Source organism: Micromys minutus (genome assembly GCF_963924665.1).
Source record: "Micromys minutus genome assembly, chromosome: X".
Classification (NCBI taxonomy): domain Eukaryota; kingdom Metazoa; phylum Chordata; class Mammalia; order Rodentia; family Muridae; genus Micromys; species Micromys minutus.
The window spans coordinates 80,108,992-80,127,459 of NC_137970.1; positions in this window are offsets into that span (position 1 = coordinate 80,108,992).

The window sequence follows — 18,468 nt, forward strand, 5'->3', positions numbered from 1 at the left end:
TCATATGGGTTTTGGCAGGAGTAGCAGTGACACATAGAGGGGGAGTGACCTGGAGTAGCTAAACAGTAAGTGCTAGATTAAAGGCAGTGAATAGAAGAGGAGGTATGGTGGAGCACACCTTCAAACACAGCACTTGGAAGGCAGTGAGTTCAAGGCCAGCCTATTCTACAAGTCGAGTCCTAAGATAGCCAGAGCTACATAAAAGGATGCTGTCTCAGAAAACAAGGTAAATACAACTTAACATTCACAGAAAAGGAACAAAACTAGGGCTATATTCTTGGACACTTGCCTGTAATCTCAGCACTCAGGAGGCTGAGGCAGGAGAATAAATTGTTGGCCAGCTGTAGTTAAATAGCAAAATGCTGCCTTAAGAGAAACCAACTTTACCCTCCCTCCTTAAAGATGATCAGAATAGAGTATTATTACTAAGTATTCTTTAGAGAAACAGAACCAATAGGATGACTTTGGGTATATACATATTTAAGTCAGCTAACCAATAGGATGAATATGAATATATACATATATTAATTTCTTAAGTTAGCTTACACTAAAACAACAACAGCAGCTGTATCACGCAAGAGGCTAAGAACATGGTAGTTGCTCTGTCCTTGATGCTGGTGTCTCAGAAGTTGGAGTTGTTGTCATACAGGTCCTTCACTTGCTTAGTTAGGGTCACACCAAAGTATTTCATATTGTTTGTGACTATTGTGAAGGGTATCTTTTCCCCTAATTTCTTTCTCCACATGTTTGTCCTTTGAGTAGTGGAAGGCTACTTATTTGTTTGAGTTAATTTAATATTCAGCCACTTTGCTGAACTTGTTTATCAACTGTAGAAGTTCTCTGGTGGAATTTTTGGGGTCACTTATGTACACTATCATGTCATCTGCAAATAATATTTTGACTTCTTTCTTTCAAATTTGTATCCCTTTGACTTCCTTTTGCTGTCAAATTGCTCTGTCTGGACTTCCAGTACTATATTGAATAGGTAGGGGGAGAGTGGGCAGCCTTGTCTAGTCCCTGATTTTAGTGGGATTGCTTCAAGTTTCTCACAGTTTAGTTTGATGTTGGCTATTGGTTTGCTGTATATTGCTTTTACTATATGTTTAGATATGGGCCTTGGATTCCTGCTCTTTCCAAGACTTTTAACATGAAGGGGTGTTGAATTTTGTCAAATGCTTTCTCAGCATCTAGTGAGAGGATCATGTGACTTTTTTCTTTGAGCTGATGGCTCGAGTAGAGTTTTTCTAAGACAGACGCATGTGCTAAGACATGTAGTGAGGCAAGACTCGTGGAGGACATGTGATGTTTGGAGGGAGTATAAATAAATAGGATTCAGAGGACAGTGACTAGCTAGCTTTGCAGCAGTACACTGGTCTCATGTCTTTGCTTTGTTAGGAGAGGAATGGCAAAGAATGTTTCCTGGTGTCCCTGCTGGTCCTGGTCACTCTTACTGACTTGTGCCAATTTGGTGGAGGCCTGGCTCTTTCTGCTAGTGCCAGCTCTGCTGATTTGTGTTTGTTATCCCAACACTACTGAACTGCACTGCTGGTGTATCAGAAGTGTCTGCAAGTGGATCAAGCTGCTGCTGACTTCTGTGAATGGAACTGCTGATTTTCTGACAATGCAGATGGGATTTGCTCCAAAGAACAATTTCTAAACAGGTCAACTTCCCCTGTATCCTAATAACCTTTTTTTTCTACTACCTCTGGTGGGTGGTGGGCTAGAAGGGAGGTTAAAGCATTTTTAAGAACCCATATAAAAAGGATGTTAAAAATTTAAAACTTCAGTTCTTGATGTACTATAAACAGAAAATTTATAATAACAAACTATAATAACAGTTATGAGGCAAAACAATGTTTCTATGGATCAGCAGTTCTCAACCTCTGGGTTGTGACCCCTTTGGGGGTCGAATGACACTTTCACAGGGGTCACTTAAGACCCTTAGAAAACATAGATATTTACAATATGATTCATAGAAGTAGCAAAGTTATAGTTTGGAAGTAACAATGAAAATGATGCTATGGTTGGAGTTCACAACAACACAAGGAACTGTATTACAAAGTCACAGCTTTAGGAAGGTTGAGAACCACAGGTCTGGATGCTTAGGTGTTATAGATGGAAGAAGTGATGATGATGGACTAAAGCCCAGTGCTGTATACAGATGATAATACAATGAAACCCATTATATGTTAATCAATAAAACAAAGTACATTAACAAAGAAATTCCAGACGGAGAAAGAAGTGAATTGAAGTCTGAATTGTGATGGAGGTGAATTGTGGGTGGGTAGATGTGTTTCAGGTCAAGGAAATTAACATGTATACTGGCCCAAGGCTAGATGCATAGTGGATTAGGGGAACTGAAAGATGTCTCATAGAACTAGACCATTTTAAGTAGTACTGTAGCCATATAACTGTAATGTGACTGAGGGCTGGGAGGTAGGTTCCTGTAAGGAATTTTTGCTCTATCAAAGGACCAGTTAGAAATGCTGTGTTATGATTACGTGACTAACATGATCTATTTTCTCTATATTTGTATGTTTTTTATGATTTTAAAATAGTGTGTGCGTGCACATGAGTACGTGCTACAATTTGCCTGTATAAGTCAGTGGACAACAGGGGCTAGTTACTTCCTTCCACCTTGGTTACTAAGGATTGAATACAGGCCATCAAGTTTGCACAACAAATTTTTGTTATGAGTGGCTGGAAAGATGGCTCAGTGGTTAAAAGCTCTGACTGCAGCGGTTAAAAGCTCTGACTGTTCTTCCAGAGGTCCTGAGTTCAGCAACCACATGGTGGCTCTTACCTATCTGTAATGGGATCTGACGCCCTCTTCTGATGTGTCTGAAGACAGCTACAGTGTGCTCATACGCATTAAATAATAACATTTAAAAATATTCGTCATACAAACTGAGTAGGTTATACTCAGGAATAACAGTTAAGGTAAAAAGTTAATGTAAATTAACAGTTAATGTAAAAACAAGTCATGAGCTTGAAAGGGAGCAGGGACGATGGGAGGGTTTGAAGGGATGAAAGCTAAGGAAAATGTTGGAATCGTATTATAATATAAAACAAAATCAAACAACTCTGTGGCCTTCTCACTGGCCTTGTCTGTGGTTTTGAGAGATGGTCTCATTTAACCCAGGCTAATTTTGATCTTGATCCTTTTGTCTCTGACACCTTATTGTACTGGGATTATGGGCATATTTCAGTAAACCTGGCCTTGTCGGTTTCTTCCTTAAGCTGTGTAAAATTGTCTAGTTATTAAAAAAATACACCCCTGAAATAGAGTAAACTGTACAAGTTCAATTTGTTTGTACATAAATGTGCAGACTCAGCATGTACATGTAAAAACACATCATTCCGTCATCACATTTTAACTTCTATGTATAGAAATTATGTCATTTCATTTCAAATTCGTTGAGAATTTTATTCAGTGTAGGGATCATGCCACCCTTATTCCCTCAGTTTTTCTGTTTTGTTTGCTGTTGTTTTGGGTTTTTTTGTTTTTGTTTTGTATTTTGAGACAGAGTCTTCCTATGCAGCCCTGGCTGGCCTGGAACCCACCAAATAGACCAGGCTGCATTTGAATTAAAGGCATGCACCACCATAACTGGCTGATTAGTTGTTAAAAGGTTTGGGTATTCCATTACCTTCTTTTTTTAAAGCATGGAACAGGACATCCACTATAAGACTGTAGAAACATCACACATCCTTATTTACTTCCTTAAGTGAGAAGAACTGAGAATATTTCTAACACTTCATCATTAAGTATTTTGTTTGATGTCGTTTCTGAGAGTTACCTTTCATCAAGTAAATGACTTCAGTTTTTACTTCTTTGTGACTTTTGTGAAAAACATTAATTGGTGTGGATTTTTTTCATTAATTTGTTTATTTATCCACTTTATATCCCAATCACAGCCCTTCCTTTTCTCCCAATCTCCCCTCACATAGAATTCCACTTTCCACCTCCTCCTCTGAGGAGGAGAACTCCCCTGCCCCATACCAACCCATGCTGGCATGATGTGGAGTTTTATTTAACTGCTTTTTCCCTTTTATTACACTGGTACTTAGTCAATGCTATTTCAGTCTCCCCCCCCCCCCGTGTGTGTATGTATGTAGTGTAGTGTATGTATGTGTTCCTTTGTGTACATGTGGCAACGAGAGGGTTCCACCTTATGCTTTTGAGACAGAGATTCTTCCTGAATCTAGATCACTTCATTTGGACTAAACTGACCACTGAAACCCAAGAATCTGCTTCTCTCCCATAGTTCTCCAATGCTAGGGTTACAGATAAACACCATAACCCCTGGCTCGTCTGCAAATGATGGGATCTGATCTCAGGTCCTGGTGCTTGTACAACTGAGCCATCTCCACAGCCACCCCAAAATTCTTTTAATGTTGAGGTTTGTTGGAATCTGAATCCAGCCAAGGTCAGTTTTTCATATTAGGTTATATCTAATCTTTTTTATTTACTTAAAGATGGAAAATTCTAACATTTTATTTTGGAACATCTCAATATATTCCAAGGCAGAAATAATATACTCTATGTATTCCTGCTCTGCTCTAGGAATTTATGATAGATAATTTAATGTAGTATTAATGATTATAAACAAATTGCTGTGACTTGTTTTGTTTTGTAATTAATATATGAACCAGTTTCCTTATAGCATTTTCATAAGTATGCAAGTTTTAATAGACCTCACTGCTTCAATTTCTCTCTGATTTTATTAATTTTAAATCTTTTTTAATTAAATTTTTCATTTTATGGGCAAGAATGTTTTGCCTACATGTATGCCTCTGCACTGTGTACTTGCTTGGTGCCTAAGGAGACCAGAAGAGAGTGTTAGGTCTCCTGGAACTGGATTTACAGATGACTGTGAGGCACTATGTGGGTGCTGGGAATAAAACCTGGATCCTCTGCAAGAGCAGCAGCCAGTGTTCTTAACCATGGAGACATCTCTCCATCTCCCTTGCTCATTTTAAATCTTTTTAAAGCTAAAAGAAAACAGTGCTTCATTTCTTTAAATCCCTTACCATTGGCTTGTTGAAGAAGTCTGGGATTTGTCCTGTAGGTTGTCTTGTGTTTTTGAGTTGGCTGATTGTTCGCTCATCTCATTGTTTTACTTGTATTTAATGCAGTCTGGAAACAGGCTTGAGATTCATGTTCTTCATTATTATTTTTAAAAAGAATAGTTTATTGTTGGTGCTAAGAACATTTATGTATATAATGTCTGCTTGCCTCACTTTTAGTACAAACACAAGTGGATCGAGGGACTGGAGAAGTGACTGCTCTATTGTCAAGTTTTCCATTGTCTTCTTTACTGATCATTTGGTAATTGTTCTCTAAATCATTTTATGAAGTGTTTCCAAGTAATGGTTTTCCATTTCTATAATTCTCAGCATTTGTTAGTTACAATTGCTTTGTAATAATTATCTGTGCCCTATTTGACGAGGCCAATAAGCTTCCTGTAGCAAAGAGGATATATGTGTTTAAGTCATTTTAGTTGCCATTATTCCAGATAAGGAGTCAGTGTCCTATTCTACACTGACAGGTCCTTAAATGCTATGCTTTCTTTGCATTTCTTGGATTAAATCTGGACAGGATATGTTCTTGTAAATGTACTGCAATATTTGAGTTACTGTTAATTTATTATAGCATATTCTGGCCCTGTGTTCATTAAGTGTGATTGCCTATAACACTGATACTTAATCTGTGGGAAAAGTACCTCTCTCTGGAGCATTTGGAAATACCTGGAGGTGCCTTTCATTTTCATAGTTAATTCAGCATGTGTATTTCTGTATGTACTTTGTTATTAGTATTTAGCAGAAATGTTCTAAGAATGCTAGATGAGAACTGACCTATCCAGATTGCCAGCTCTTGCCAGGTGTGGTGGCACATGCCTTTTATCCTTGTATGGTGGCACATGCCTTTTATCTTTGCACTCAGGAAACAGAGGTAGATGGATGAATTGGATTCCAGCCTTGTCTTCATGCTGAGTTGCAGGCTAGCCAGGGCTGTAGGCTTTGCTTTTTCAAAATCTACTTTTAATAAGGGTTCCTAAATGCTTTAACATCCCTTCTAGTCCACCATTCACCAGAGGAAAAGAAAGGTTGTTAAGATACGGTGGCAGGGGGCAGCGGGAGAATGGACCTGTTTAGAAATTGTTTATTGGAGTAGACCCTATCTGCATTGTCAGGATACATATAGCAGTCCAGTTCAGTAGTGTCAGGATAGCAAATGTGAATTGGCAGTGACAGCATGAGCCAGCAGAAACAACCAGGCTTCTGCTGAATTGGCACGAGTCGGCATGAGCAAGCAGGACCAGCAGGGACATCACAAGTTTTCTTCTATGCTTCTCTTGATGAAGTGATGATCAGGGAAGACATGAAACCAATGAAGCATTGCAAAGCTAGCTATGCAAGCCGCAGTCACTGTCCATTGAGTCCTATTTATACTCTCTCCAAATGTGGTCTTGCCACCTAGGGGTTTTGCTTCAACAAGACAGACACCACATGAGTCTGTCTTAGCAAAACTCCACAGTCTGAATCAGCTCACATCATTCTGCCGATTGATCCAAGTCTGCAGAATTGGCAGGAAACTTCCAGAACACCACCAGAAGTCTTTTGGTGTGTTTCTTTCTATGAAGTCACGACAAATGATGACCATTAAGCATCGTCCACTGTCTGTTGTGTTATATTTATATTCCTTCCTTTCATGTGTTTGCTTTAGCAAAACATCCTTTCACTGGTGTCTGCTTCAGGAAAACATTCTTTGACATAACTGACTTTCCAAAGATACCAGAAGTTTCTATTTCACAGGGCTATATGAAGACCCTGTCTAAAGCATAAACACACACACATACACACACACACACACACACACACACACACACACAGAGAGAGAGAGAGAGAGAGAGAGAGAGAGAGAGAGAGAGAGAGAGAGAGAAAGACAGAGAGAGACAGAAACAGAGACAAAGCCAGAGAGACAGACAGACAGAGAGAGAGGGAGTGGGGGGCGGGAAGTCAGGCAGACAGACAGACAGACAGACAGAGATGGGGGAGAGACCCCCAAATGATAATAAAGAAGAAAATTTCCAGCTGTTAAAAATATTTTCTTGTACTTTTCTTGTGCGTATCCAATTGGAATTAATATTCATAAGAGAAGTGGGCCTGTAATGTTATCCCTGTATACTTGGTGATTTTGGTATCTAGATTACTAGGCTCACTCTTGTGATATAATTATCCTCATTTATTGTTTGTTGCTGTGGAAATTTGTATAAGACATTTTAACATTTTATAATGTAACTGTTCAATGTAGCTCAATTTGTCTTCTTGGACCTTTTAGTATTTTGCACAAAGATTCCGTATACACTCCTGTGGATTTGGAGCAATATATAGTATATTCTTTATCCTAGAATTTTGGCCATTCCACAGCCTTTTTTTCTAGTACTAGATTAGTAACTAGCTTTAAGTCTCCTCCCCATCACTCCCCAAAGGTTTCTAGACTTTAATCTTTGGGATACATTTTGAATCAGAATTATTTCATTGTAAGAAGAAAAAATTGATTTTACACAATGTAAACAAAAGTGAGAATATTTGAGAGGATACTGGAGTTATTCAAATTCAGATTGATGATGCTTAGAAAAACAAATCGTCAAGAAGTCAGGAACCAGAGACCTTAGGGTGTTTGGGGAGCAGTACCCCTGTCTCTGGTATCTTAAATCAAGAATAAAAATTTAAGGATTGTGTTGGGCAGTATGGAATGCACCTTTAATCCCAGTAATCAGGAAATAGAGGCCAGCCTGGTTTACAGAGTGAGTTCAAGGATAGCCAAGGCTACAGAGAGAAACCTTATCTCAAAAAGAAATGTTAAGGATGATATGCTGAAGAGATGGCTCAGAAAATAGATAGCAGCATTGTCTGCTCATCTAGAGGACCTGGGTTTTATTCCCAGTTTTTACATGGAAACTTATAGCTACCTGTGGTGTCGGTTCCAGGGTATCTGCTACATACTTCTAGATCCCCATAGGTACCAGGCAAGCATGTACTAACATAATCTTCAGGCTAAACACCTATGCACCTAAAATATTTTTTTTAATTTAAGGATGGAAAACCTAAATATTCCAAGGACTGTTTAGGGCACATCTTAGTGTAAGAGGTCAGTGAAAAAAATAAAAGGAAGAAAAAAATCAATAGCAAGTAAAGGAAGTATAAACGGAGTTTTCAACATGAAAATGAAGATGTTGAGTAAGTCTTTAAATGTGTAAGTAAGTATCTCAGAGAGGTCTGGATTAGGATTAAAGAATTAAGAGCAGTAAGGATAATTGAAATTGTGGACATGATTTAGATTTCTCTGGAAGAAAGGAGATGATGTATGTACAAACAGGCATGCACTGTTTTTGCAGTAATTTGAGGGTTGATCCTGTGTCAAGGAGAAATTAGACAGACCTAGAGTCTGGAAAAGGACTTGGTGATGTAGGACTAAGACACTTTGCTGGAAACATTCCATTTCCTAAAAATAAAATTGTTACATGTAAGTTTTAGTGGAATGTGACCTCTTTGTGCCTAAGTTATAAGAAGCACAATATTTTTCTCTAAACTTTATCATTTATATTTATATTTATATTTACATTTATATTTATCACAATATTTATATTGTGCCTGCTATGTGCTTTATCAGTGTCACTTTATTTAATCCTCACAACAAATCAATTTTATAGATATTATTATATATCAACATATATCTGCCTGACTCTGCCTCCCAAGTGCTGAGATAAAACATGTTTGCCTCCAGACCCAGCTATTATTATACATGGGTTCCTAGAGTCTTAAGAGATTTAATTTCCTTAAGTTATTATTATTAACAGAGTTCAAATAAGACTTAAGTAAAGTTTGAGTTCAAATATATGTATATATATAAATATATTTCTCTGTATTGTACACTATGTTTGACACTTTATTCTTTATCTCATTCAGTCTTCACACTATCTTCACAAGCAAAGTACAACTGTTATCTGCACTTAAATGATGAATTTGAGGTTTAGATATTTTATTTCCCAGCACAGTTACCACATAATACATTTTCGGAAATGGAGTAGTTAGATTTGAATATATCTACTGGACTTTAAAACTTGTATGCTTCCTTGATATATGCTCCAATAGGAAACTTCTACAATATCTAGAAAATCAGTGTGTTGGTTTGAATATGCCTGCCCTTAGGGAGTGGTACTGTTAGGAGGTGTTAGAGGAAATGTATCATTGTGGGGGTGGGCTTTAGAAGTCTCTTCCTATGCCCAGGCTCCTCCCATTGTGGAAGAGAGTTTCCACCTACGTGCCTGAGGATGCCAGCCTGTTCTGGTTGCCTTCAGAACAAGATGTAGAACTCTCAGCTCCTCCTGCAGCATACCTGCCTGGATGCTGCCATGTTTCCGACTTAATGATAATGGACTGAACCCCTGAACCTGTAAGCCAGCCCCAGTTACATGTTATCCTTGGTCGTGGTGTCCATTCACAGCAATGGAAACCCTAAGACAAGCTGTTCTCATCCTTGATAGTGTATTTGACTCACCTGGGGAGCTTTAAAAAAGATCAGTGGTGAACCTCATCAAAGATTCTGATTTGATTTATCCGGAGTGTGGGTTGTCAGTCTTTGTATGAGAGGGTATTCATGGAGACCTCTGACCTGGCCTGGCAGGAGGGTTCATGTGAAGGGGAAAGGGCATATACAGGGAGGGGAAGTGCCCCTGTAGCCTCTGCTCTGCTGCTACTGCCTGGGGACTGGGTGTGGTGGTCACTGTGGCAGGGTTAGTGAGCAAGTAGAGTGGAGGGGAGCTTCTGATGGTGAATGTTTCAGGAGAGTGTTCTCTTCCCAGGCACTGTTACAGCTTTTGTGACCTATGCTCTTAGATGACAGCGTAATTCTCACACACCTTTATTCCTTTTAGATAGGATCTTAAATACAGTTTTGGGATGGGTTGGGTCTGACAGCAGGTGCTTCCTATTGGCTTGGGCTGAGATGCCTCATCTACATGAGGAGGGACTTGTGGGCACTGTTCCTAAGTGACTGATGGTCACATTTCTCTCTGGGGGGTGTGTGCTGTGGTTATGTGACAGGGACCTGAAGCAGGCAAAGCTCCTACCTTTTCTCCTGGGTCTCAGGGGCTTTAAACCCTAGCTCAACCTTACTAGGCATCCTCTCATGGTCCACTGCCCCACAGTGGGCCAGTTACTACATTCTTTTTAAAAGCTAGTAATTTAATTTATCCAATGAATATTAAATGAGTATTTGTTCTGTTTCAAATGGTATTTAGGCAAGCAGGAACTATCATTTCAAGCTATGTTCAAGCAGCAACTATCTTGCCATGGTGCTAAGTAACAAAGCCCAAAATATTTCTGATTGCTTGATAAGTACTTGTTCTTACAGATTTGGAGGGCAGCTGAAACCAGCTGATTCTTAGTATTTTGTTAGGCAACTCTGATTCAGACTGAGGTGGCTTTATAGTTTTTCTGCAGTAGCTGTACTTCACATTACTTCTAATCTTTGCACAGTGGACTAGCTGGCATTATTTTGAAAATAAGCACCACCTTTTTCTGTGTAGTCTGTGTAGACTTGGAAGGGGTATGAAAAAAGCTGAAAGTTGGATAAAGTAATTTAATTCACCTGGGAAGAATGATATCAAGCAATATGTAAGTATAATATATAAATAAATAGCCAAGTATAGAAGAAGAAACCAAGTTGTATTGCAAAGGAAGTTAAGTTTTAGAAGTTACTGTGAAAGCATTTCTAATGTGTAACTAGGAGTGTGTGATGGCTAATCTTGCTCATAATTTGACTACATCTGGAATCAACTAAAGCCCAAGTAGCAGGGCATACCTTTTAAGGGTTTTTCTTTTCTTTTCTTTTCTTTTCTTTTTCTATTAGATACCCTGCATTTACAATTTCGATGTTATCCCTTCCCCCCCATTCCCATCCCCCTCCCCCTCCATTTGCCTTCACAAAGCTGCACTCCCTCCTAATCACCCTCTCTACCCCATTGTCTTGGTATTCCCCTACATTGGGAAAACATGCTCTCCCTGGGCCAAAAACCTCTTCTCACATTAATGCTAGACACTGCTATCTTCAACTACATATGCAACTGGAGCCATAGGTCTCTCAATGTGTGCACAAAAGTTGGTGTTTTAGTCTATGGAAGTTTTGGAGGGTTTGGTTGGTTGATAATGTTATCCTCCCATGAGGTTGTAACCCCTTTCAGCTCCTTCAGTCCATTCTTTAGCACCTTCATTGGGGTCCCCGTGTTCAGACCAATGGTTAGCTGCAAGTATGCTCATCTGTATCTGTATGACACTGACATAATCCCTGAGGAGGCATCTCTGTCTGGTTCCTGCCAGTAAGTACTTCTTGGGATCAGCTACAGTGCTTGGATTTGGTGGATGCATATGTGGTGGATCCCTGGGTGAGGCACCTTCTGAATGATCTTTCCTTCAATCCCTGTTCCTATATTTGACCTTGCATTTCCTCCTGTGAGTGTTTTGTTCTCCCTTTAAGAAGAACTGAGGCATCCTATTTTGTCCTTTCTTCTTTTTGAGGTTCATGATGTCTGTGAATTGTTTCTTGGGTATTCAGAGCTTTCTGGGGCTAGTATATGCTTATCAGTGAGTGCATACCATGTGTGTTCTTTTGTGACTGGGTTACCTCACTTAAGATGATAGTCTCTAGGTCCATCCATTTGCCTAGGAATATCATGAAGTCATTGTTTCTAATATCTGAGTAATACTCCATTGTGTAAATATACCACAATTTCTGTATCCATTCATCTACTGAAGGACATCTGGGTTCTTTCTAGCTTCTGGCTATTATAAATAAGGCTGCTATAAACATGGTGGAGCATGTGTCCTTGTTATATGTTGGAGTTTCTTTGGGATATATGTTCAGGAGTGGAATATCTGGGTTTTCAGGTAGTACTATGTCCAATTTTCTGAGGAACCCCCAGACTGATTTCCAGAGTAGTTGTATCAGTTTACAACCCCACCAACAGTGGAGAAGTGTTCCTCTTTCTCCACATCCTCTCCAGTATCTGTTGTCACCTTAGCCATTCTGACTGGTGTGAGGTGGAATCTCAGGGTTGTTTTGATTTGCATTTCCCTGATGACTAGGGATGTTGAGCATTCTATAGTGTTTCTCGGCCATTCTATATTCCTCAGTTGAGAATTCTTTGTTTAGCTCTGTACCCCATTTTTAAATAGGATTATTTGATTCTCTAGAGTCTAGCTTCTTGAGCTCTTTGTATATATTGGATACTAGCCCTCTATCAGATGTGTGATTGGTAAAGATCTTTTCCCAATCTGTTGCTGCTGTTTTGTCTTCTTAACAGTGTTCTTAGCCTTACAGAAGCTTTGCAACTTCCTGAGGTCCCATTTATCAATTCTTAATCTTAGAGCATAAGCCATTGGTGTTCTGTGCAGGAAGTTTTCCTCTGTGCCTATGTGTTCTAAGCTCTTCCCCACTTTCTCTTCTAAAAGTGTACCTCTTTTATGTAGAGGTCTTTGATCCATTTGGACTTGAGATTTGTACAAGGAGATAAGAAACAATCTATTTGCATTCTTCTGCATGCTGACTGCCAGTTGAACCAACAAAATTTGTTGAAGAGGTTGTCCTTTTTCCATTGAATGTTTTAGCTCCCTTGTCAAGGATCAAGTGACCATAGGTGTGTGGGTTCATTTCTGGATCTTCTATTCTGTTCCACTGATCTACCCGCCTATCTCTGTACCAATACCATGCAGTTTTCATCACAATTGTTTTGTAATGTAGCTTGAGATCAGGAATGGTGATTCTCCCAGAAGTTATTTTATTGTTGAGAATAGATTTTGCTATTCTAGGTTTTTTTTGTTATTCCAGATGAATTTGCAAATTGCTCTTCCCAACTCTATGAAGAATTCATTTGGAATTTTGATGGGGATTGCATTGAATCTGTAGCTTGCTTTTGGCAAGGTGGTCATTTTTACAATGTTGATCCTTCCAATCCATGAGCATAGGGGATCTTTCCATCTTCTGAGATCTTCTTCAATTTCCTTCTTCAGAGTCTTGAAGTTCTTGTCATACAGATTCTTCACTTGCTTGGTTAGGGTCACCCCAAGGTATTTTATATTCTTTGTGACTATTGTGAAGGGTGTAGATTCTCTAATTTCTTTCTCTGCCTGTTTATCCTTTGAGTATAGGAAGGTTACTGATTTGTTGGACTTAATTTTATATCCCACCACTTTGCTGAAGTTGTTTATCAGTTGTAAAAGTTCTGTGATGGAATTTTTGGGGTCATTTAAGTATACTATCATATCAACTGTAAATAGTGATATTTTGACTTTTTCCTTTCCAATGTGAATCCCTTTGATTTCTTTTTGTTGTCTAATTTTTCTGGCAACGACTTCCAGTACTATATTGAATAGGTAGGGGGAGAGTGGGCAGCCTTGTCTAGTCCCTGATTTTAATGGGCTTGCTTCAAGTTTCTCTCCATTTAGTTTGATGTTAGCTACTGGTTTGCTGTATATTGTTTATACTATGTTTAGGTCTGGGCCTTGGATTCCTGAACTTTCCAAGACTTTTAACATGAAGGGGTGTTGAATTTGTCAAATGCTTTCTCAACATCTAGTGAGTTGTTCATGTGGTTTTTTCTTTGAGTTTGTTTATATGGTGGATTACATTGATGGATTTCCTTATATTAAACCATCCCTGCATCCCAGGTATGAAGCCTACTTGAACATGTGAATGATTGTTTTGATATGTTTTTGGATTCGGTTTGCAAGAATTTTATTGAGTAGTTTTGCATCGATATTCATGAGGGAAATTGGTCTGAAGTTCTCTTTCTTTGTAGTGTCTTCCTGTGGTTTAGGTGTGAGCATAATTGTGGCCTCAAATGACAGTTGGGTAGTGTTTCTTCTGTTTTGTGGAATTGTTTAGAGAGTATTGGTATTAGGTCTTTTATAAGTCTGAAAGAATTCTGTGCTAAACCCATCTGGTCCTGGGCTTTTTTTGGTTGAGAGGCTTTTGATAACTGCTTCTATTTCTTTAGGTGTTATGGGACTGTTTAGATGGTTTGTCTGATCCTGATTTAACATTGGTATCTGGTATCTGTCTGGCAATTGTCAATTTCCTCCAGTTTTTTTTTTTTTTTTTTTTTTTTTTTTTGAGTATAGGCTTTTGTAGTAGGATCTGATGATTTCTTGAATTTCCTAAGTTTCTGATGTTATGTCTCCCCTTTCATTTCTAATTTTGTTAATTTGGATACTCTCTATTTGCCCTCTAGTTAGTCTGGCTAAGGATTTATTGATCTTGTTGATTTTCTCAAAGAACCAGCTCTTGGTTTTGTTGATTCTTTGTATAGTTCTTTTTGTTTTTACTTGGTTGATTTCAGCTCTGAGTTTGATTATTTCCTGCTGTATGCTCCTCTCGGGTGTATCTGCTTCCTTTTGTTCTAGAGCTTTCAGCTGTGTTGTCAAGTTGCTAGTGTATGCTCTCTCCAGTTACTTTTTGGAAGCACTCAGCACTATGAGTTTTCCTCTTAGTACTGCTTTCATTTCATCGCCTAAGTTTGGGTATGTTGTGCTTTCATTTTCATTAAATTCTAAAAAAATTTTTAATTTCTTTATTTCTTCCTTGACCATGTTATCATTGAGTAGAGCATTGTTTAGCTTCCATGTATATATGGGCTTTTTGTTGTTTTTGTTGTTATTAAAGACCAGCCTTAGTCCATGGTGATCTTATAAGATGCATGGGAGTATTTCAATCTTCTTGTATCTGTTGAGGTTTTATCTGTTTTGTGACCAACTATATGGTCAATTATGGAGAAGGAAACGTGAGGTACTGAGAAGAAAGTATATTCTTTTGTTTTAGGATGAAATGTCCTGTAGATGTCTGTTAATTCCAATTAGTTCATAACCTCTACTAGTTTTGCTTTGTTTCTGTTCAGTTTCTGTTTCCAAGATCTGTCCATTGATGAGAGTGGAGTGTTGAAGTCTCCCACGATTATTGTGTGTGGTGCAATATATGCTTTGAACATTATTAGGATTTCTTTTATGAATGTGGGTGCTCTTGTCTTTGGAGCATAGATGTTCAATATTGAGAGTTCATCTTGATAGATTTTTCCTGTGATGAGTAAAAAGTGTCCTTATCTTTTTAAATAACTTTTGGTTGAAAATCCATTTTATTTGATATTAGAATTTGCTTGGAAGTTTTTTTCCCAGCCTTTTACTCTGAGGTTTATGTATCCAGTCTGATAGTCTTTGTCTTTTTTGTGTGGGGGGGTAATTGAATCCATTGATGTAAACAGATATTAACAAATAGCGATTGTTGTTTTCTGTTGTTTTTGTTCTTAGAGGTAGACTTATGTTTGTGTGCTTTTCTTCTTTTGGTTTTCTTCATGGTTATTTTTTGCTTTTCCTTGGGTGTAGTTTTCTTCCTTGTGTTGGATTTTTCTATTATCCTTTGTAGGTGTTGTTAATTAGATTTCTTGGCTCATGCCCAGACAAACCACACGAAAGGAACACGGGTTCCAAGTGGAGAGGTTTAATAGAACAGGGACAGCACAGGGGTCAGGGTCAAGGGAAGAGAAGAGAAAAAGTGGAAGAGGAGGAGGGGTTTCGGTCTTTTGTAGGGGTAGTGACGTCACTTACTCTCAGGTGAAGGTAGGATTTTGAACAGATTTCTTCTGGGAATGCTTTGGCTGTTTCCATGATGATGGATGTGCCAGGTTCCTGTCACCTGTGGGTGGAGCCATCGCTGGGGGAAGGGGCTATCCTAATGCCAACAGTAGGGCTGGATTTGTAGACAGATATTGTGTAAATTTGGTTTTGTCCTCGAATATCTTGTTTTTTCCATCTATGGTAATTGAGAGTTTTGCTGGATACAGTAACCTGGGCTGGCATTTGTGTTCTCTTAGAGTCTGTATGACATCTGTCCAGGATCTCCTAGCTTTCATGGTCTCTGTTGAGAAGTCGGGTGTGATTCTGATTCGTCTGCCTTTATATGTTACTTGTCCTTTTTCCCTTACTGCTTTTAAGAATCTTTCTTTGTTTTGAACATTCGGTGTTTTGACTATTATGTGTTGGGAGGAGTTTCTTTTCTGGCTCAAACTATTTGTAGTTTTATATGCTTCTTGTGTGTTCATGGTCATCTCGTTCTTAAGGGTAGAAAAGTTTTCTTCTATGATTTTGTTGAAGATATTTACAGTGCCTTTGAGTTCGTAGTCTTTACCCTTTTCTACACCTATTGACCTTAGGTTTGGTCTTCACATTGTGTCTTGGATCTCCTGGACATTTTGTGTTAGGAGGTTTTTGGTTTTTTGCGTTTTCTCTGACTGTTGTGTCAATGTTTTTATGTTGTCTTCTGCCCCTGAGATTCTCTCTTACATCTCTTGTAGTCAGTTGATGATGCTTGCATCTGTGACTCCTGATTTCTCTCTTAGGTTTTCTATCTCAAGAGTTGTCTCTTTTTGTGATTTTTTTGTTTCTATTTCCGTTTTCAATTCCTTCATCTGTTTGGTTGTGTTTTCCTATAGTTCTTTGAGTGACTTTTTGCTTCCTCTTTAAGGCATCTATTTGTTTATGTGTGTTCTCCTGTAATTGTTTAAGGGAGTTTTCCACACACTTCTCAAAGATCTCCATCATCATCATGAAGTATGATTTCAAGTCTAAATCTTGTTTTTCTGGTGTGTTTGGCAATCCAGTACTTGCTGTGGTAGGAGAGCTGTGTTCTGATGTTGCCAGGTTGTCTTGGTTTCTATTGCTTAGGTTTTTCTGCTTTCCTCTTGCCAACTTTTTATTGGTGATGTTAGGTGATCTTGTTGTCTCTGACTGGAGCTTGTCTCTCCTGTGGGTCTGACGACCCATGGATTCAGGAAGGAGATTGTTGCAGTAAATATTAAAAAATAAAAATCAGTGTATCTCTTTACTGGCCCTGAGGTCTCACTCCTCAGGCCCAACCCTGATACGGAGCCCCACACACCTCTAGAGCCCAGTCTGAGCTGCCAACACAGCCCAACTCTTAGTTTCTTCTTTAGCACCATGTCTACCTGGATGTTGCCATAATCCCATGATGATGATGGTGGTGGTGGTGATGATGATGGACTAAATCTCTGAAACTATAAGTTAAATACCTTTGGTTTTCAGAGGTCTCACAGTATTTGAAACGCTAACTAAGCAGCAACCAAAACTACTAGGTCAGAGATGACACCACCCACAATGGGCTGGACCCTCATCTATCAATAATGAATTAAGAAAATGTTGTTCAGGCTTCTTTATAGCCTGATCTCTCTCTCTCTCTCTCTCTCTCTCTCTCTCTCTCTCTCTCTCTCTCTCTCTCTCTCTCTCTCTCTCTCTCTCTCTCCTTCCCTCCCTCCCTTCCCTTCTTTTTTACAGTTTTCCCCAATAATGTATTTTTTATTCCCTTTACATACAAATTGTAGCCCTCCTTCCCTCCCAGTCCCACCCTTACAGATTCCTCTCACCATTTCCCCCTCCCCATCAGAGCAAGGTAAGCCCCCAACCCTTGGGTTCCACCCTGCCCTGGGACATCTAGTCCCAATGGGACTAGGCACATTCTCTCTTTGTGGGGACCCACAAGGCAGTCCAGATAGGAGAAGGCTATCCAATGGCAGGCAACTGAGTCAGAGATAGCCCTCCTCAACTCCAGTTGCTAGGTGTCTCATATGAAGGCTGACATGTTTTCAATTGAGGTTTCCTCCTCTCGGATGACTTTAGTTTATGTTAAATTAACATAAAATTTGCCATAACAGCCGAGAGGACACTATACTATACAGGTTGCAAATTCTAATACACTAATGTAGTTTTGTATCCATTTATGTCAGTTAACTGGCTGCTGCACATGGGACAGGTCTCATAAAGCCCTTTCCTCATTTAGCTGCTCAGTCTGGACTAATGGGGTAATAATTACCCCCTTCTTGGCTATGCTTATACTTCCCTGGTGAACAATGTACATACTTTATTCAAGGAAGGTAACTGCTCATATCTGATCAAGTTTAATCCCTTTAATATGGTGTGTGTGTGTGTGTGTGTGTGTGTGTGTCTACCAACTAATATTTATTGCTTTTGATACTCTTAAAGGCCACCAGGAACTGAGGCCCACTTGCTTCCAGAATCCATTTAAACACAAATATTTTAACATTAATAGATTAATAAATTCACAATTCAGCATGGGACCCTTCAGTAGCCCTGGATGATTGTGACCTGCAGGTGTTTCCAGCCACTCCTAACCATTCCATTACGAAAGCAGCTTGGAAGGATTCTAAAACTGAAGACCTCCTTCCCCTATAGTGCGTGTGTGATAGGGGTCCCCGCCCCTTTTTTTATACCCACCTTTGTGGGGAAGTGCTGGTCAGGCTGTAAGGTCTTTCAAAGGCTTGCCAGCACTGAATTTTGTCTTTCATCATTTTTTCTCTTGAGGGACTCCAGCTGGATGAA